Raw genomic sequence first — 21,397 nt, forward strand, 5'->3', positions numbered from 1 at the left:
TCAGGGGGCAGGATAGGCCACAGCTAAGGCCACCTGGAGACCTTCTAGATAGTTTTCCTTAATTAGCATCATCTGTCCCTCTGAGGGGTCCTTGAGCCCCTCCCAAGGTCTTGCTCAGGTTTCCTCCATTGTCCACTCAACCCCTTGCTTGTTCTGATTAAATACGGGCTGCCCAGGGCTGGTAGGGTTACAAGCTCTGCCGAGGATCTCACTCCTCCTGCAGCCCTGAAGACCATGCGGTGTGTCTCATTACTTTGGGCCTTCACTGTGCCCCCATTTGGGGGCTGTGGGTCTAGGCACAGAGCCCAACAGTGACCTCCATTTCCTCATTTCCCTCCACTCCTGAGCCAAGGTAAGCTGTGCGAGCTGCCGATATCAACTCCTTATCAGACATACAGTTTACAAACATCTCTCCATCTATCGGCTGCTTTTCCGTTTGTATGAAGCTTTTTGCTTGATGTCGTCCCACAAGAGTTTCTTTCTGGAAAACTCTCTTCCTGCTCTGCTGTATCCTTCACAATGTTTCCTGAAATACCTGGCTGCCCTTGGCTGTTGGCTCATATTTAAGATTTGCACACTGAAACACTAAATGGTGCTCTGTGTGACAGGTTCTCACTGGAGAGTTCGCGCCTGCCTCCTCCTCCTCTTGGTAGCTCTGGGTTGGGAGCTCAGAGCAGTGGGGAAAGCCCTCGTGTTCTGGGAGTCTAATAAAGGCAGGAGCGGTGATTCCAGGAATGTCAGTGAATTTCTCTGCCTTCCGTTGTGCTTAATGTATCCTAGAGACTATTCTCATTTTTAAGGAAATGCTTTCATGGAAATACACAAAAAAGCGCAGAGATCACAAGTGCATAATTCAACAGACACGTGCACAGTGGATGTGGCGGGGACGCTCAGCCAGGCGGAGACGGAGGACACAACCAGCCCACGGCCACCCGGGTGCGGTCCTCGCTACCGCCCCTGCCCAGCAACGGGCTAGATAGCATCAGGATGGATGAATTTGTTTTAATCACATACACAAATATATAATTTCACTTTGTGTTGGCTTATTCCATTCAGCGTGTTTACTGAGACTTACTGATATTGCTCTGTGTAGCGGTTTATTTTCACGGCTTTATCAGGAATTCTGTGCCAGCACAACCTACTTACCCTCCTTGCTATTGAAGGATAGTTGAGTTAGAATCAAAGAATTTTGCCCCCATATTTCAAGCCCTGTGTCAAAATCTTTATGTGTGTTATTTATTCTTATAATCCCGAGTGGGAGCTATTATGTATTAATCCCCCACTTAATAAACAAATATTTATTTTGAACTTATGTAGCAGGCATTTTTCTGTGTATTGGGTGTAACCAGCTAAATGAAATGAATAGAACTCTATGAGGAGTTCTGCCGGGCGTGGAGGCCCACACGGGTAATCCCAGCACTTGGGAGGCTGAAGCAGGAGGATCACTGTGAGCTCAAGGCCAGTGTGGGCTAGGTAGAGAGAGCCTGTCTCAAAACAAACAAAAACTATTGGAAAATGCAGGTTTATGCAGAGTTGCATAAAGCAGACAAAAATCTATGACACCCTGGAACTTATGTCCTATAAATAAAATGTGTAATTTATTACAAGGCAAATGTTACTGGGAAACGCTTGGGTGAAGGAGGCCATCTGTGGTTTTAGACGCTGCCGCCGGAAGATGTCACTGAGAAAAAGGCTTCGGGGCTGGGGATTTAGCTCAATGGCATAAGCACCTGCCTTGCAAGCAGGCAGTCGTGAGTTCGATCCCTGGTACCAATAAAAACCAAAAAAGACAAAAAAAAAAAAAAAAAAAAAAAAAAAAAAAGAAAATGACCTCAACTTGAAGTTTAAAGAAGTGAGGGGAAAACCATGCAACCATCTACACAAATGGTGTTTTAGCATAGGCAGAATTGATCCTGTTAACTCCTTCCAGAAACCAGCTAAGGAGACATTAGGTAGCGCACAAGTCTCCCGCTGAAGTTGGTTCCCAGGTTCTTCTCATGATGGACAAAGAATTGGAGAAAATAAGAGAAAAACAGTAGCAACATTTACTTGAAAAAATAAAGAATGAGGGAGAAACTGACTTTGCCAGGTTGAGTTTGGGCTGAATGAAAGAGGAAAAAGTGCTTAGTGTAATGGCACACAACTGAAATTCCAGCACTTGGGAGGCTGAAGCAGGAGGATCTCTGTGAGTTTCAGGCCAGCCTAGACTACCAAGTGAGTTCGAGGCCAGCCTGAACTGCATAGTAAAACTGTCTCAAAAGACAAAATAAATAAATAAAAGTGCGCCCTGGGGGATATAGGGTGCCTGTCATGAGGAAAGCTAAGGTAGCAAATTTCATGGCCCCTGTGTCCTTAGATGCCATCAGAATCTGAGGAAGCCCTGAGAAGTCACACAGCCCTGCGGTGTGAGAGTCGGGGCTGGATCCCCAGCTCAGGCTGTGGCTCTCCTGTCTCAGTAGCTGGGGGATGGGTCCTGGCGGGATGTTGAATCTTGTGAGCAGCGAACACAGAATTCAATGCAGTTGAGAGTGAGGAAAGGCAACCTAGTTGGCATGAAGTTTAGGCAGTGGTGTGCTCAGAGTGCGCCCCTGTGGGCAGGAAATCGGGGTGAATGTGCTGAGCTTCAGAACTGAATGTGTTGGGCTGAGTCGCAGGAGCTTTCCGTTAGGTCTTTAGGAGCAGGACCTGAGGGGTGCTGAGTCCCACAGCTCTGTCTATCACTCAGGTCTTTTTCTACATCTTACACTGCTACAGGGAACTGGGTATAGGAGATGCAGTGTGAATGCTCAAACATTTAATGAGCTCTGAGGGAAGAAAGGATGCACAGGTTATGCAGGATGGTCTGGCATCTGAATGTCTTGGTTTGGGAGTTTGGAATCTCCTAAGGCTGGCCATAGGATCTTTGTTGTTTTTATCTGTCTCTGGATAGTGGGCATCAGGACACAGGTCAAGGGGCTTGGCCTGGGGAGTTGTTCAGGTTTAAAAGAGTGTGTGTGTTGGGGGGGGGGGATTCCATAGCACCAACTGGACTATCATTATTTTTTTGTTTGTTTTTGGTACTAGGAATCAAACTCAGGACGGCGCACTTGCCAGGCAAGCACTGTGCCTCTGAGTTACCTCCCTGGCCCTCTATCGCTACTTTTATCTTCTGTTGTTCTCTGCATTTGATGGATGAGGAAAGTGAGATTTCGTTATGCCGGGGTGGTAAACCTGCAACGCGTGGCCTGTAGACCAGCAGCAGCGTAAGTGGGAGCTGGAAATGTAGGCTCAATGTGCAAACCCCACTCTGTGCAGCTGAATACCCCCTCAGTCTCAGGAAAAGGTTGGGGTGGTGCCCATTAATTTTGGGAGGAGGTCCACTGGGCACTGAATCCTAAGCTGCATCTCCAATATTTTTCTTTAAATTATTCCTTTTTATTTTGAAACAGGGTCCTTCTAAGTTGGCCAAGCTGGGTTTTAACTTGTAATCCTCTTGCCCCGACCTCCCAGAGTGCTAGAGTTACAGTTGTGCACCGCCATGACTTTCTATGCACATTAAAATTTGACAACAGCAAGTCTAAAAAAACTTCTATGATGTACCGTAATTGACACATACTAGTCAGGAAAATGATACTAGAAAAGTGTTGTAAGGAAATTTATTTGGTAGCAAAAAGAGGGGAAGGGGAATAACTAGGAGAACATGATAATAATCCATAACTTTGAGGCTGAACAGCTGAAGTAGGTTCATGACAGTTAGGACTAATAAACCTTCTTTTGAAAAAAAAAAAATTGAGCCAGGAGTGGTGGCTCATGCCTGTAATCCCAGAATTTGGAAGGTTGGGGCAGGAGGATCAGTGTATGTGAGGCCAGCCTGGGCTACGTAGTAAGACTCTGAATCAAAAAAGAAAACAGAAACCTAGTGTGTCATTGCACACCCATAATTCCAGTTCTCAGGAGGCCGAGGCAAGAGGATCATTGTGACTTTGAGGATAGTCTGGGACAGATAGTGAGTTCAAGGCCAGCCTGAATTACACACCGAGATTCTCTGAAAACCAAAAAGGAAAGAACAAAGAATGGAGGCAAGGGATATTTAGTAAAGAAAAAACTATTTACAGAAGTTTGGCAAGAATTAGCTAACATATTAGTGAGTGAGAAGGGACCACAGTACAGAAAGAGAACTGAATTAAGTGTGAGTAAAATATAAATAATTGGACCACTGTAGAAATAGGGAAGTAAGGATGGGGTGGCAATTTGGTCGTAATGATGCAGTATTTTACATACTTATTGCTGAGACAAAGAATCTGACACCTACAAGTTAAAGGAGGAAAGGTATATTTAGCTCACAGTTGTGGAAGTTTCGGTCCATAATCTGCTGGGTCCAAGAGAGGATGGCACATAGCAGAGGGCAATAGTTCACAGTGGTGGACTATAGCAGAAGCTACAAGAGCAAAAAGGGAGGGGCACATGAGCAGACTCTTTCTGTCCCTTATACCGTATATAGGGGACCCACCCCAGGGTGGATGCAGCACTCACACTCATAATTCCAGCATTGGACCATGAATCAGCCATAAATTCTAGTAGCCTGCCCCCATGCCTGCATGAGGCTTTGGGGGCCTTCATAACAGTCACATGGTGAGGAATCTCTGGCTAGAGATGCCTCAGGGCTGAATTAGTGAATTTTGAAATCATGTGGCTGGAGGCTGCCACTGAAGGAGGGCAGTTATTAAGACATTGGGGGAGCCGGGCGTGGTGGCTCATGCCTGTAATCCCAGCACTCAGGAAGCAGAGGTGGGAGGATCTTTGTGAGTTAGAGACTAGCCTCGGCTACAAAGTGAGCTCAAGGCCAGCCTGAACTGCATAGCGAGACCCCATCTCAAAAAAAAAAAAAAAAAAAAAAAAGACATTGGGGGAGAGAAAAAACTATAACTAGGATCACAGGGCTAGAATTCTACTCTTTTAAAGCTATGTAAAGGACAAAAGAAATTAAAAAAAAAAAAAAAAAGGCAACCAGAAAGGGAAAAGGAAACTTCAGCATCTCTAAAAGCAGAGGGTGGAAGGGTGCAACACCCTAAAGGTCAAGAGAAACCAAAGAAGATGCAACTTAGCCAAAGTCAAACTGAGCCATTGATACATGTTAAGAATGGTTTTTCATGAATGAAAGTTGAAGCTTATAGAGACAGTGGGCAGTCAGGAAATTGAATCCTTATCCTTCAAAATGCCCCAGTCACCAGAGTTAGACAAAGCTGTCCCGTTAGGCTTTTATCTGAGAGCATGTGCTGTGACAACTGTGTAGTTATACGCACATGGTTCTTCTAGTCTTTTTTTTTTTTTTTTTTTTTTTTGGTCCCAGGCATCGAACTCATGACCTCATGCTTGCCAGGCAGGTACTTATGCCACTGAGCTAAATTCCTGGCCCATAGTCTTTTGTTTTTAACCTATCAATATAGATATAATATATTCATGGCTCTAAGATTTACAAATCTGTAGGTAAAAGTTAAACTTGAGGAAAGATATGTTTCTATTTGATCTCTTTTTTGCCAAACTTTTTGAAAATTTTCTATTGTCTCTCATCCATGCACAGTTTTACTATGGGCTTTGTTTTATTTTATTCTAGCATTAAGTGTCAGAAACTTGTTTTTAAGCTTATCACTCATATTTCTCTGACTGTGCATCTGCAGCAGTGGAGCAATTTCTTAGCACTAATGGTCCTAAGAAACACTGGGCCCCAAGAGAATCTTGCCCTGTCATTGCAAACAGTGACTGGGTTTGGCTGAAAGTTTCTGATGCTTTAAGAGCATCTCCTGCGGCAGGGAATTATGTTCATGTGTCATATTCTATCTCGATCATGTTTCATTTTTCTCTAAATAAACATTTTATAATATTCTAACAAATGGCTTCTGAAGATTGAATACTGTATGCCAAAAGACATCTTTCATTTTAAAAAGTTTTGAAATCATTACATAGATTTAATGCAGTTGGGTTGGGGATCTAGCTCAGCAGCACAGTGTCTGACTGGGAAGCATGAGGTCATGAGTTCAATTTCAGTATCAAAAAAAGATTTAATGTAATTTGGATCAAAATTTCAACAGCGTATCTCACAGAACTAAAGAAAACAAACCTAAAATACACTGGAAAACAGAAAAGACCTAGAATAGCAAAGGCAATTCTGGGCAACAAAGACAAGGCAGCGGGCATCACAATCCCTGCCTTGAAATTATATCACAAAGCTACTGTGATAAAAACAGCATGGTACTGTCAAAAAAAGACCCAAAGATCACTGGAACAGATTAGAAGATGCAGAAACAATTCCAAGTATACTCGGGTACTTTATTTTTGACAAAAGTGCCAAATGCATTCACTGGAAGGAAGACAACCTCTTTAATAAATGGTGCTGGAAAAACTGGCTTCACACATGCCAAAGAGTAAAGTTGGACCATATCTTTCATGATGCACTAAATAAAGGGTGAAATGGATCAAAAGCTAAATAGTAAAACAGAAACATTAAATCTGCTAGAAGATAGAATAGGTAAAAACTCTTGAATACATTGCTGTAGGCAAAGACTTTGTGAACAAAACCCTGATTGCATAGGAACTATCACAAAGAATCCACAATTGGGATCTCATCTTATTAAAAAGCTTTTGCACAGCAAAAGAAACTACCAACAGAGTGAAGAGACAACCCATAGTGTGGTAAAAAAAAGTTTGCCATTTTCCCCTCAGACAAAGGACTACTTTTGAGAACATATAAAGAACTCAGAAAAATCAAATCTACCAAATTTAAAGACCCAATCCAAAAATGGGCAGCTGAGATGAAAACACAATTCTCAGATGAAGAAATACAAACAATAATCAAATATATGAAAAGACGTGCAACATCACTGATCAGTCAACAGATGCAAATTAAAACAACACTAAGGTTGCATCTCATCCTGGTAAGAATGGCTAGTATCAAGAAATCAGCCAATACCAAATGCTGGAGGAGATGTGGGGGAAAAGGAACCCGTCTACACTGTTGGTGGGAGTGTAGACTGGTGCAACTACTGTGGAAATCAGTGTGGAGATTTTTTTTAAAAACTAGGATTAGAGGTCCCATTTGACCCAGCTATTCCCCTTCTGGGTATCTTCCTAGAATAATTAGAAACATCATACCACAGTGATATATGTGCACCCATGTTTATAGCAGCACAATTTATTATAGCTAGATCTTGGAAACAACCAAAATGCCCATCAACTGAGAAATGGATACAAAAGATGTGGTCTTTTTATAGTGTGGAGTACTACTCAGGTATAAAAAAGGTAAACTGGAGACTTTTACAGGTAAATGGATGCAACTTAGGACCATACTCATAAGTGAAATGGATCAGACACACATGTGTACATATTGTATTGTCTCCCTAGTGTGAGAAGCTGAAAGTAAATGACCAAAATGTGCAGTAGATATTGTAAAATGATAAGAAACTGTTTAAAGGGATAGAGAAACTGGGGTGAGGGAAAGGAGAACAGAAGGAAAAGAAAAACAGAAAGCAAAACAAAACTATATATACATACATTTTTAAAGATAGTTATACTAGTAATTTCTCTCATTTCATTGAAAAGAAACGTTTCTGCTAATATTGTTAGGACAATTAAGCACCTATACCTTGTACTCTTGATAACTAATTTAAAGATAGAATATACAATGTCTTAACCATTGTTACCCTTCTATTAGCTTGTTTTGAAAGTTTGTTTTACTTTTTTTCCCTTTAAGAGAACCTGGAACTAACAAAAAAGTCTTTTTAGAAATAGGACTGAAAATGTGAATGAGGCATGGATATCAGGGAATTTACAGTTCCACTTTTTTCCCCAATTAAGTCAGGAAAAAACAACCTCTACTGTTGTGTACCCTAACCCTTTGCAGTAATGGTGAGGCTTTGAGGTTGGGGTGTGTGTGTGTGTGGTGTGCATTAATGGCCCTGTGAAGAACACACTGGACCTTTGCTCTGGAGAACAGATAGCAGATGGGCAGAGTTTAATGGTTCAGAAACTCAGTGCCGAAGAGCTGCAGCAATTGAGAAGACAAACAAGCCGGGCGTGGTGGCCCACGCCCATAACCCAGCACTCTGGAGGCTGAGGCAGGAGGATCACAAGTTTGAGAATAGCCTGGGCTACAAAGTGAGCTCAAGGCCAGCCTGAACTGCATAGTGAGACCCTGTGTCAAAAAGACTTAAATAAATAAATAAACAAACAGGTAAGGACCAGGTGGGTGCAGCACGGTTGTGAAAACATCTGGTTCTGGCGGGTTTCCTTTCTGGCTGCCCTTGTGGGCACCTCGGCAGTCGGGGTCTGCTGAATGGGAGCAGTAGTGTCACAGTTCCGGTCTCGCTGTCTCCCGAGGGCTCCTCGGTGGGCGCTGTGGAAGGGAACTAGAGGGCGGCTTGCGGGGTGGGATGGGGTGCGCGTCCCCTCCCGGCTCCTCAAGGACCCTGCAGTCCCCCTGGTCTGCGTCTTGTGCGCTGGCTGCAGACTGCAGTCTGAGCCGACGCCACCCTCTTTAACTCTTGAGTGTGCAGTGCAGTCGTGAGGACGAGCGCCCTGCACCCCGAGACCTGGGGCATTTGGGGAACACGCGGGAGCGGGGAGTGGGCAAACCTTCCGGGCCATCTAGCCAGGGCCAAGGAAGATGACTTCATCTGAACAGCCAGCGCAGGGACAAGATGGAGCAGGCGCCTCCCACCTGGCCAGGAGGGCCTGACTTCCTTGGGTGACCCAGGGGTGTCCCCAGGTGGGTGGCTTCTCACGGCTCGGGGCCAGATCGGCACCCCGATCTCCTGCCCGGGACTTGCTTTTCAGCTCTGCACAAGAACAGTCACCCTCACCCGCTGAGGCCATGCAGGCCAGCGAGACCCCCTGCTCTCTGGAAGCTGCAGGATGCTCACCTCTAACACCTTACTTGGGAGGCTGAGGCAGGGGGTGGGAAGCTTTCGCTCAGCCTAGGGGAATTCAATGAGAGCATGGGTCAGAATGCAGTTTTTAAAAGGGGCCGGGATATGGTTCAGTAGGAGGGGGCTCGCCCAGCACATGCAGATTAAAAGTTATGACTCTGTTGCTCTTTTGTAACCTCATGGGCCACAGCTTTTTAAGAGAAGTGAGTAAAAATGACAAAAGTTATTCAGTGCTCACAGTGTGGTGGGCACCGCTATGGTGACAGGGAGATTTTAAGCGTGTGCGTGTGTGTGTGTGTGTGTGTGTGTGTGTGTGTGTGCACATGTGCATGTGGCATCATCTCTAACTTCTTAGGTAAATGGCCCAACAGAAGGAAGGGCAGTTTAGGCACTGCAAAGGATATTTTAAGCTCATTTAGAACACTTGTTATATTTTAGAGACAAAAGGAATTTATAGGTGAAGAGGAGAGGGTAGATTAATTCATTTACAGAAATTTTCATCACTGAAACGGTTCACACTGGCTTTGATGGGTGGGTGGGCAGGGGAGGAAGATGCCTGTAGATTTTAGCATTAATGTGGTACTCAGGGAGCATCCTTCAGGAAGGATGCTAAGAACAGGGCGCTGAGTCACTGTGTCAGCCCACCCACTCCTAAACCAGCATGGAAAGGAAGCAAAGTTTATACCATAATAAACAGGGCTGGCTGTTAAACTCTTCACACAGCAGGGTGTGAGGCCCAGGTCTGAGTCGCACCCTGCAGGACGCAGGGTCTGCCCTGTCCTGCCAGAGAGAGCCCTGCAGGATGGCCCTGAGAAGCAGCCTGCCTGCAGGGTTTTCTCAGGCTATTCATGAGACATTGCATCAATGCTCCTCCAAATAATCCTGCCATTTCTTTTATCTGAGCATGTGTGTTTTTTCTTCTTCTAGAAGCAGTTTTGAAAGATCAGTTATTTAAATAGGTGTTAGTCATAGCAAATCATGTAAAGAGACAAAACCCTACTAATCCTTTGATGACTTCCTCAATTTTTTTTCTCTTGCAGAACTGATGATCAAACCCAGAGCCTTCACTGAACTGCATCCCTATCCTTGTTTGATTGATTAATTGATTGATTGACTTTGAGACAGTCTCACTATGCAATGCAGGCTGGCTTTGAACTGTATGTAGCCTAGGCTGGCCTCAAACTCATGGTAATCCTTCTGCCTCAACTTCCTGGGTGCTGGGATTACAGACCTGTACCACCAGGCCCAGCTCTTGGATGACTTTCTAGTGCTTCTGAGTTATGAGTACCTTTTAATTTTCTAGCTTCGCTGCTGTTTGTCCTGCCTCCAGAAGAATCCCTGACCATTCAAAAAGTTCTAGAAATGAGTACAGTTAGGAAGAAAAGCAGGCAGCAGGAATTCAGAAGTTTTGCTAATGCTCTCAATAAATCTGTGAAATTTTAAGAAGAAGGGTCAAAAGCGATCATCTGTGTTTTGATGTTTTATGTTTTACTTTTCAGAAATGAAATAAACCTCTAGAGATCTTACAGGGCTCCTCAGATTACTTAGAATAACCTGACACTGAAGTCTTGTGCAGTGCTCTAAATAAGCTCAGTGGAACGGAATTTATAACACATTTTCAGAAATGATGAGGTTTCTTCTTGAAGAGACCCCAGGAGTGCTAATCATTTCTTTATCCTAGTCATAAATCCTGCTGAAAGTGAAATCGCAGTTTTGTTTTTTGGTTTTTTTTTTTTTTTTTTGGTCTTTTTGAGACAGAGCCTTGCTGTGCAGTTCAGGCTGGCCCTGAGCTCACTTTGTAGCCTAGGCTGGTCTCGAACTCGCAAAGATCCTCCTGCCTCAGCCTCCGGAGTGCTGGGATTACAGGCGTGAGTCACCACGCCCGGCTGAAGTGAAATTGAAGTTTAAAACACAGCCCGTGCTCCCTGGACATCACAATGGCCTCCTGCACGCTGAGCAGCTGTGTTCAGAGCACTGTATTCCCACTGGTCACTCCCCTCAGTCAGAGTTTATCTGATTGTGTGGTAGTTCAGGGAACTTCAGGCCCAGGTGGAATATCCCAAGGCTGAGTGAACTTTACACTGGCTGGGATTGTGAAGATGGTAAGTGAGTGAACATTTTTTTTGTTGTTGTTGTTGCTCTTACTGATGTTTATTTCTCTTCTGCAAGATTTTGCATAAATACTACAAAATGCACAAGGGGTAATATTATAGTTAGAAATCTGAGTCCACCTAGATGGCTGATTGTGTTTAAAGAATCATAGGTCACAACCAAGAAATCAAAGTATACCGTGACACCTGCATGAGAAACAAAGTTGCTTCCATTTTCCCTGGAAATACTGTGCTTATTAATGAAGCAGCTTGTTTAATTGAGCTACTACTGAAACGTGCTTTGCTGATGCCACACAGTTGGGGATGATTGAACTGGAGATGATGCATGAGAATAAAAACAGTCAAAACTGGAAACAGTTGACCTGGAAACTGAAACATCTGGAAACAGATTTCGGATGTCAGATAATTCGAAGTGCTTCTGTTTAGCAAGATGATTTTTTATCATGTTTCTTGAAAACTACTTGTCTCAAAAAATTTTTAAAAAAAAAAATAGGGCTGTAGGTGTAATTCAATACAAAGGCCCTGGGTTCAATCCCCAGTCCTGCAGAAATCCAACAACAATAACAACAAAGGCATATGACACATAAAAAAGAAAGAAGTGAATTGATATGTATTGACACGAAACCAGTCCAAATTAACTGAGAAAAAATAAAGCAAGATTCAAAAAAGAGTAAATATAACATGTTCCCATTTTTATAAAAATTGTAGTGCATGATAAATAGTTGGTAAACATTTTTTTTTTTTTTGTCTTTTTCCTTTTTATCGGTACCGGGGATCGAACTGACAACCGCCTGCTTCCAAGGCAGGTGCTTATGCAGCTGAGCTAAATCCCCAGCCCCCAGTAAACATTTTTAAAGGATCATTTTACAGGTTGGATAAGAAAATTTACTTTCTACCCTAGACTCTAGTCTAGTGTTCCTACCAGTTACATGTAACTGGTTTTATTAACTACTGAAACAGTGTATATAATGGTGCCTGGCACATAATAATGTTAAATGAATGAATATATTTGTTTAGTAATGCTGTGTTTAAAATTAATTAATTAATTTTTGTATCTTTTTTATTTCATTTATTTATTTTTGAAACAGGACCTCCATATGTAGTTCAGGGTGGCCTTGAATTCGACACAATCCCCCTGCGTCAGCCTCCCAAGTGCGGGGATGATGGATGTGCCAACCATATCTAGCTCTTAGGCTTCATTACAGATGGATTCAACTGCTCCACAGGTCCCTCTGCACTCTTGCTTCTGTGCCCTCTTCCAACACACCTATGCCAGCAGCAGGGTCCACCAGGCGTTATGGAGGGAGAATATGGGAGAGTGAAAGAGGGGATGCTGTCTCCAAAGTCCTCTGAAACACTCATCCAACCTTCCACTTGCAGGTGAAAATGTTCTGTGGGAAGAGGTGAAAACTCCAGCTCCCATCCTCCCGGTCCATAATGTCGATAGCCTGGGGAGCTGTCCTTATCTTGGGCTGTGGCTCTCTGGTCCTGGCTGGCTTTGTGTGGGGGCTTCCACTTCCATGGCTGCCTTCTCTTTTTGGGCTAGCCGGATCTGCTGCAGGAGCTTCCTGTGCTTCTTCCCCATAGGGTGAGGTTGGCCCAGGCACTGGACGTGTGCTTCCACAGATGGTGCCGCATCTACCACGGCCCAGACCATCCCGGCCGGTGCTTGAACAGCTTCCTCTTCAACTCTTTGGGGCCAGTTGATCTTACCGCCCGGAGCCATAGCTGCTCCTTGTGTCTTTTTGAGACAAGATCTCACTAATAGTTCAGGCTGGCTTGAAGTCATTTTGTAGTCCAGGCTAGCCTCGAATTCACAGTGATCCTCCAGAGTCGGCTTCCTTAGTGCTGGGATTATAGGGGTGCTCCACCATGCCTGGCTGTATTTAAATTTTAAAACGAGTATAGTTAGCTTGAAAGCAGATGAAATCCACAAAGTTAAATGAAATTAAATTTTAAGAATGACAGTGGCGGACATGGTGCCTGTAATCCCAGCTACTTGGGAGGCTGAGACAGCAGAATTGCAAGTTCTAGGCAAGCGTGGAGAATTAGGTAGACTCTGTCTCAAGATAAAAGAAAGAACAAAGAATTGGGGATACAGGTCAGTGGAAGAGCCCTTGTCTAACCTGAGTGAGGACCTGGCTTAAACATGCTTTTTCCTAATTTTTTTGTGTGTGATGTTCCTCCCTTTTCATAGCTCATTTTGATTCAAAGGGAAACAGAAGTCTTATGGTGCCTGTGCTTCCTTAAGATTGGTTTTAGGGTGCAGGGGTGAAGCTCAGTGATGGAGCTCTTTTTTAGCATGTACAAAACCCTGGACTCAAGAGGCCCTGAGTTCACTTCTTGGTACTAAAAACAAAACAAACAACAAACAAACAGAGCCCTGGATTCAATCCCCAGAAAAGAGGAAGTAAAGAGTTTGCGCTTTGGCTTCTTGCTTTGGGAAGACATTACTGCTCCCTCAGGAATCCATGTGTCTGACACCCCAAACCTGACTGCTTTTTTTTTTTTTTTTGTCTTTTTCATTTTTATCGGTACCAGGGATCGAACTCACGACTGCCTGCTTGCAAGGCAGGCGCTTATGCCGCTGAGCTAAATCCCCAGCCCCTGACCGCTTATCTTTATGTGCGTGCCTTCTTGCCAATTTCATGATGAGCCCTGTGGGATGCAGGCCCTGCCCTGTGGCCTTCCTCGGCTCGGGGACCTAGTTTTGCCGCTGGGTTCTCTTTCTCTGAACATCGGTGGTGCCGCTAGACCAAGCACTGCATAAGACAGGTTCCCATGGATGCTGGTGCTGGACGGTGGCCCGTACCCTCCATGTGCACGGGGGTTAGATTCGGTTCTGTGGCAGCTGGCAAGAGGCGGTATTAGCCTAAGGTTGCTTTGTGTCCTGGCAGAGCCAGGAGCAGAAGTAGAGTCAACTCAGCAGTAGACCTGGCTTGGAGAAACAGCTGGATTCTGTGGCTCAAAAGTGATACTGCTTCCGTTCTCCATCTGTGTGTCTATCCTGTTCTCTGACATGCTTTCCTCCTTGTGGAGGAAATAGCTGCTGGAACTGTATTGTTTCTGTTTTGGTTTTGTTTTTTCTTTTGGTACTGGGGATCGAACTCACAACCTTACACTTGTCAAGCAGGTACTTGTGTCACTGAGTTAAACCTCCAGCCCTATCCTTTCATTTCCAATCCAGCAGGAACACAGTGAGTGTCTTTGCTGCGTCAGTCCTAGGAGACGAAATCAGGATGCTCAGTGACAGTGGAAGTGAGCTCTACTTAACGGTGCAGAGGCCGCAGGTCATGGACTGGCTTTGTGAGCCTCCCAGGCCAGAGGCAAAGGTGCAGGTGGGCTGATGGAAGCCAAGAGGTGGGTCTCTAAATAAAATTCAGGCTTGTTAGTCAACCGGTGTCAAAAACATAAAAAAATGATTATTTTATTCTCCTTAAGATAAAGGTACTCAAATATAATAAACACAAGAACCCGGTGAACTCCAGCTCTATAAACAGGTACCACAGGAATAGGTGCTATTAGGGAAAAGGAGGAGAAGAACAAAGGTACGAGCTCAGAGGACAGGCTGATTCCAGCACAGCTCTGAGCAGGATGACACAGGCACCTAAGCAGACTGGTGACGACTCCCATCTAGGTTATGAGGTCTTTGACTGGTCCTGAGCAGGAAAGGGTGCCAGGAAAGGAGAAGGACAAAATGGGACTTTGGAAGGGGAAAGTCCCGTGCCAGGGACAGGGCTAGAGAACGCGCAGGGGCTCCGGCTGGGAGCGATGCACAGTGGCTGTGGTCACCGGGGCTTGTTAACCCAAGTTTGCACATCTCACGGGTATAAAAGCGTAACAGGAGATGAGGCCTAACTCGGTCTCCGCAAGCCTGGTGTGGGGGCAGTGGTTGGACTCTTTCAGGTGCAGCAGGACCTGCCACAAAGCACAGGGCACCTGGGGACTTTTGCCCGGGCGTAGCTCAGTGTCGTCCAGGTTTCTAATCTCTGCTGGCCTAGCAGAATTAGCATGATTATTTCACTGTCGTTTAACTGACACTGACGCTGCTATTTACTAGCAAGTTCCAAAAATTGTGCTTGATGTTTGCATTTATTCTTCCTGCTTGTAAATATTAACTTGCCTGCTTGTAAATATTTTTTTCATTTTTCTAAAGGAATGCTTGTCTTTTTCTTTCCAACACTCCTTCCTTCTTAACATTTATTTACTTACTGGGTGGCACTGGGAGTCAAACTGAGGATCTTCACACTGAGCCGGATTTCTAACATTTTTTATTTTGAGCCAGAGTCTCACTAAGCTCTCTGGGCTGGGCTCTGATTTGGGATCCTCCTGCCTCAGTCTCCCGGATGCTGGGGTTATAGGCCTGTGCCCCTGGGTTCAGCCTCACACTGCTCTCCACCCCTCAGCCCTACACGCTGGAGTGAGCAGACAGTTCTGAGGTCACAGGGGCCAGATGGAAGTTAGACAGGGCCACCTCCCCCACCTCAGCCAGAAGCATGTCCTGTCCTTTCTCCCATCCTGAATTTGTGCCCCTCCCCTCCCAGCCTGCAACCCACGAGCTCATGCTTACCCCTTGTCCAGCCGCCAGGGTCCTGAGGCAGCCATCCTGTCACTGTGTGGCCCCAGTCCTGGAGGACTGTGGGGCCGCTGACCTTGAGGCATTGTCAGTCCCAGTCGTGGCCTCATGTGCTTGGCTTCATCAGGTGCAGCCCCCAGCTGCACACCAGAGCGCCCTGGCCTCCCCATCAATTCTGCCCTCTGGCACTCCTCAAGGCTGCCTGCCCTCAGAACCTGGTGTTTGACTCACGTCCCTGAGAGACGACATAGTCCTTATTTCTATTTTTTTAAGAATGATTTTTTTTGTTTGTTTGTTTTTGCACCAGGAACCACACTCATGACCTCATGCTTGCCAGGCAGGTGTTGTGCCACTGAGCTAAATCCCCAGTCCTTAGAAATGATTTTAAAATCATCATCTGGGGGAGAACTATTTATGCCGTGACGGGCTCTGAAATGCTGCGTGTGCTCCAGACTGAGAAAGGCTGTGCTGGGTCCCTTGGGCCCTCAGCTCTTACTCTGTATTTCAGGCTGGTTCTGAACTCACTAGGGAGCCCAGGCTGGCCTCCGACCTGAGGCGATCCTCCTGCCTCTGCCTCCTGAGTGCTGGGATTACAGGCCTGAGCCCCTACACGGGGCCTGGGAGCTCTCATCTGAGTCCTCTGCGGGCCCCCAGTGGCAGGACTGCCTGGTGCCACCTCCTCCCCACGCTGGTCCCCTCTAGGTTGTGCCAGGATCCTGGGGGCTGTGTGCTACCAGTTCTCAGGCAGTGAAGCAGCCATCTGGGGAGCGAAGGCTGGCAAGGGGGAGAGGAAGCCGGGAAGAAGGCGCAGAGTCCAGCGATGGACATGCAAGGCTTCCCAGCGCTCGGATGACTGGGAAAGGGTGGAGCTGCTGCGTCTCTGCGGTCTCAGTGAGCATCGCCCTCGGGCCCCCTGGACAGATGGGCGCTGAGGAAATGACCGGCAGAGGGTGTGCGATGGCCTGGAGGAAACGCGAGACTAGACGGCAAGGGCCTCACTGCAGGCCGTGGTGTGTGGCGGAGGTGGCAGGCATCGGCCTGGCCCTGACCCAGAGAGGCCAAGTGCCCAGGGGGACTCCGAGGGTCCCCAAGATCTCCCCAGAGCCTTCGGGGAGCTCCTGTGCGGGAGGGTCTGGATCGGGAGAAAGCTACTGAGAGTGAAGTCGAAGTGGAGCAAGAGAAGAGGAGGAAAGAAGGTCCAGGGAGAAGCGAAGGGTGAGAAAGCGGCTGAGGGTCGTGGAGAGCAAGGCGGATCCCTGCGCACTGCCTGGATCAGTAAGGGTGCTGCGAGCTGGCAAGAGGGCAAGCCTGGCTTTCTCTGCCTTCAGAGTGCCAGGAAAATTGATTTTATTTTAAAGAGAAAAAAAAAAATAACAATTTCAAAACATGATAATTAGAGGGCTGGGGATTTAGCTCAGCGGCGTAAGCACCTGCCTTGCAAGCAGGCGATCGTGAGTTTGATCCCCGGTACCGATAAACAAACATGATAATTAGAAGATAACAATGTTTAATACATTGCATATTGCTATCTTTAAATGAGTCACTCAGAGCACAAGATACGTACATCTAATTGCCACACAATATTAGCACAAACCTTTCTTTTCAATGAACTAAGAGAAATTAGTAGTATAACTATCAACTGTCTTTTATATGTAATATATATACACATGTGTTATTTCTTTCAGCTTCTCACACTAGGGAGACAATACAATGTTTACACATATGAGTCTGATTTAATTTACTCTAGTTGCATCCATTTATTTGTAAATGTCTCAAGTTTATCTTTCTTTATAGCTGAGTAGTAGTCCATTGTATAAAAATACCATATCCTTTTTATTTGTTCATCAGTTGATGGACATTTGGGTTCTCAAAGATTTAACTATTATAAATTGTGCTGCTTTAACCATGGGTGCATGTATATCACTGTGATAGGATGTTTTTAATAGGATAATTGATTTTTTTCTTTTTATTGGTACTGGTGATGGAACTCACGACTGCGTGCTTACAAGGCAGGCACTTACGCTGCTGAGCTAAAACCCCAGCCCCGGATAATTGATTTTATATAAAATGAGCAACGGAAAAATATTGCAATCACATCCCAAGCAAAATTATAATAATGAAAAAAATAAAAATGACAATAACAATCCTTATGGATAACAAAAGCATGTCAAAAAATAATGGACTAAAACTAAAACTAGTATTATGCCATGAGAAAGTAATAGAAAAAAAAAAAAAGAAAGTAATAGAAGACTTGAAGGAGCAACAAATGGATCAGAGAGAAACATTCAGAAATGAGGCACCAGAATTTCAGAAATAATTTGAATGAAACAATTTCCAAACTAAACATTTAAGGAAGGTTTGGAGAAAACAATTGAAGCCCCGGGAAGTGTTTGAGAAGGGTCCCAAAAGCTGGAGACAGGTAAAGATCATGCAACATGCATAGAAGAGGCCCTGTATGAAACCTACAGGAGACAGGAGAACAAACACTAAAACAAGGTGTCAGCAAAGGCTGCCCAAATGACGAGATTTTGAAGAGCAGGCTGTCTAACACTAACCTGAATAACTACAACTAAGCTGTATTCTGATAAGAGCTGCTTAACATCAAGAGAGAAGAAAACCTCCAGGAAAATAATAGTATGTGATACTTTAGAGAAAAAATAATTCTATCATTGGACATTTCTATGCCACAGAAAAATATACTAACCTACTTCAGGTACTGAGTAAAAGAAAATATGAGCTGAAGATTTTGTATCCAGGAAAGGTGACCTGCAAATGTGAAGGATACAGGCTCCTACAAACACACAAGGAGGCAGTCCTGCAGTCCCTGAGAACTTCCTGAGAAACCCACCAAGAACAAAGTAACCAGCATGATGTGAGGGTGGTAAACATGTGATACAATGTATGGTCATCTGCAGGAACAACATTAAGTGAGCATTAAAGAAGGAAAGCAGAGCACTCCTGATGGCCATGTGATCCATCAAGGAGGACATGGAGCCAGTATATTAAAAGGGAGACGGAGGGTGGTGGTGCACCGAGGGTGGTGTAATCCCAGCACTTGGGAGGCTGAGCAGGAGGATCACTGCAAGTTTGAGGTCAGCCTGAACTACACAGTCAGACCCTGTCTCAAAAAACCAAAAAAAAAAAAAAAAAAAAAGCAACAAAAAAGGAAGAGAATGGTGATGGTAGCTACAAACTTTTTTTCTTTCTTTTTTTTTTTTTTTTTTTTTTTTTTTTTTTGGTACCAGGGATCAAACTCACAACCTTGCACTTGCCAGGGAAGAACTTAAACCAGTGAGCTAAATCCCTGGCCCAGCAGTTACAAACTTGCTTCAAAGGATATTTAGCAAGCACATTTATTGGTGGTAGTAGTACATTTTTTCCTAAAACACACGAGAAACACAGGAGAAATCAGTGGATGTTTAATTTTATCATCTCTGTCCTTGAGAACCAGGATTTTTGGTGTACTTGAAAATAATACAGATTTAACATAAAGGAAGTTTAAAAGCCTGTAATCCTGAAGTTGAATTAAAAACAAATATTTCATCAGGATTTAAAAAAAAAGATCTCTTTACAAGAAGGTCCAGAAATAAAGACCAACCAAGATATATAAAGTTGGGATTCTGTTTTTTTTTTTTTTTTTTTTAAGGTCATTTTCAGTAAACGAAACCAAGACTTCTTGGAGAAATAGCTGATTCTGGGTTTGGAAAAAGGGTATGTGTGAGAAACTCCTAAGATGCTTTCCTGTTTAGATAGCAGAGAAGTTATGAAAGCCTGCTAGCTTAGCTCAAAGAAATCAGGAGATAATCTAAAGAAGTTCTCACTGACCAAAGAGAGACAAATTTCATTTCAGTGATAAGAATCGCCTGTAGCAGGGCACCATGGTGGTTCAGAGCTGTAATCCCAGCATTGGGGCGGCTGAGGAGGGTGGCATATTCAGCCTGGTTTATAATAGGGTGTCCAAGGTCTGTCACAACCAAAACAGAATTCCAATGCATTGTAAATTCCTTACCGATTGCATACTTATCTGTTAGAGATCTAGATCTATTCCCTAAAGCTTTGCTATAAGCCACATACTACATTGAGGGCAGCTGCGGAGCATGGGGAGCCCTGAAGCAATTCTGCCTCCAGTCCCCCTGGACATGCCAGTTGCGGTTATGGACTCATGATCGTCTGTCTCTGGGACTAGTTCTGCTGCACCCTCAGCAGGCATCTGTTGGCAGAAGGGCTCAGTTTGTCGCCATGTACGTTGCTCCACCCGCTGCCTAGCCATGGGTTAGGGTTACCTGACCTTTCCTGGTGCCCACGGACTATACTCCATCAGAGGGGCTTTGCTCTGTGAGCTCCCAATAACATTTAAAACAAATAAAAGCGACTGATTTCCTTCTGAGGGTGACGGAGAACCACAGATTATCCTCAAACCCACGGAAATAAGAAGTCACGCTTTTATAAACCAACATGTTAGATAACCAAAGAGCAGATGAGGGGGAAGATTCGGGCAGAACTACTTCAGCTGGAGCTGGGCATGGTGGTGCACGCCTGTAACCCCAGCTACTTGGGAGTCTCCAGCAGGAGGCCCATTGCCACCCGAGGTTTCAAGACCAGACCAGCGCAGGCAGCATAGCAAGGCTCCCTGCTCACATCAAAACCAAACCAAAACATCAAAACAGAAAGGAAAGAAACTAACAGACAACAATGATTGCCTGTGATCCCAGGACTTGAGCCTGAGGCAAGAGGATCACCTCCAACCTGGGCTATATAGGGAGTTCACCGCCAACCTGAACTACAAATCGAGACTTTGCCTCAAAACACAAAAACAGAAATGAAGAAAAGGAAGCAATAGCATTGGAATACTACCACATTGTAACTTTTGACACAGTAACAAGCCTACACATTAAACATTGTCTTTAGTCTCTCCTTTCTGAGACAAAAACACCCAGCACCCAAGCTAAGGAAGGAAAGGCTTATTTGGTTAACAGTTTGTAGTTTAACTCCATAATCAGCTGGCTCCAAGGCAGGGTGGCATGGCAGAGGGAAATTGCAGAGGAGACACAGTTCATGGCAGGCATGAGACAGAAGGCAGAAGGGATCGAGCTACGGCTGACAATAGCAGCTTCTTTGTGCCCTTTTATGTTCTAGTTAGGTTACTTGGTTTAGGGCAGTGCCAACCAATCAGTGGAGTAATCACAGTAATTTAGTAATCACAAATCCTTAATCTGATCACCACACACTCTAGATCCAGCCACCTCTGCAAAGCCTGCTCCTCCTCCAAGGCAGCATGAGGCTTTGAGGAGGAACACATCCAGACACAAACCATAACAAACATCAAAAGACAGAGACAATAAAGGGAAACAAAGACATTATATGCCATCTGCTAGAAGAACACATTTCCCCTAAATCTTGCCAAAGGAATTGAACCCAGTCTGAGCAAGTCCCTGGATTCAGCTGTCAGTTTGTAAGAGGAAAAGCAAAAGGATCGTTTTGTACACACCCCAAGTACGCCATGCACAAAATCTAGACCAGCAGAAATCTCTACATATTAACTGTTCTGGGTTACTCAACAATATTAAAAAAAAACAAGAGAGAGGGAGCCTGTACATTACAAGAAATGCAAACAACCATTTTTAAAAAGTTGGCAACACCCCCTAATGCTAAATTTGACTGGCTTTAAAAAAAAAAAAAAAAGTTGGCAAGACTACAGAAGCCAAGGAGATGTACCTTTGGTTGATAAGTCATTAAGCAATACCAAGGAATTATAAAAAGGGATAACAACCAGGAGAGTGGCAGGAAATGATTACAAGTCAGGATGGTGG

General features: G+C 44.7%; 1 long non-coding RNA gene across 1 annotated transcript; it reads left to right on the plus strand.

The window, feature by feature from the left end:
• The first annotated feature begins 213 nt into the window (after positions 1-213).
• On the plus strand, positions 214-10,349 carry LOC134471348 (uncharacterized). The gene is made up of 3 exons (XR_010040766.1): positions 214-352; positions 3,064-3,242; positions 9,941-10,349. It is a non-coding gene; the product is annotated as an uncharacterized LOC134471348 (long non-coding RNA).
• The last annotated feature ends 11,048 nt before the right edge of the window (positions 10,350-21,397 follow it).

Source organism: Cavia porcellus, unplaced genomic scaffold (assembly GCF_034190915.1).
Source record: "Cavia porcellus strain 051 isolate PalLab524CR breed Dunkin Hartley unplaced genomic scaffold, mCavPor4.1 scaffold_1, whole genome shotgun sequence".
NCBI lineage: Eukaryota > Metazoa > Chordata > Mammalia > Rodentia > Caviidae > Cavia > Cavia porcellus.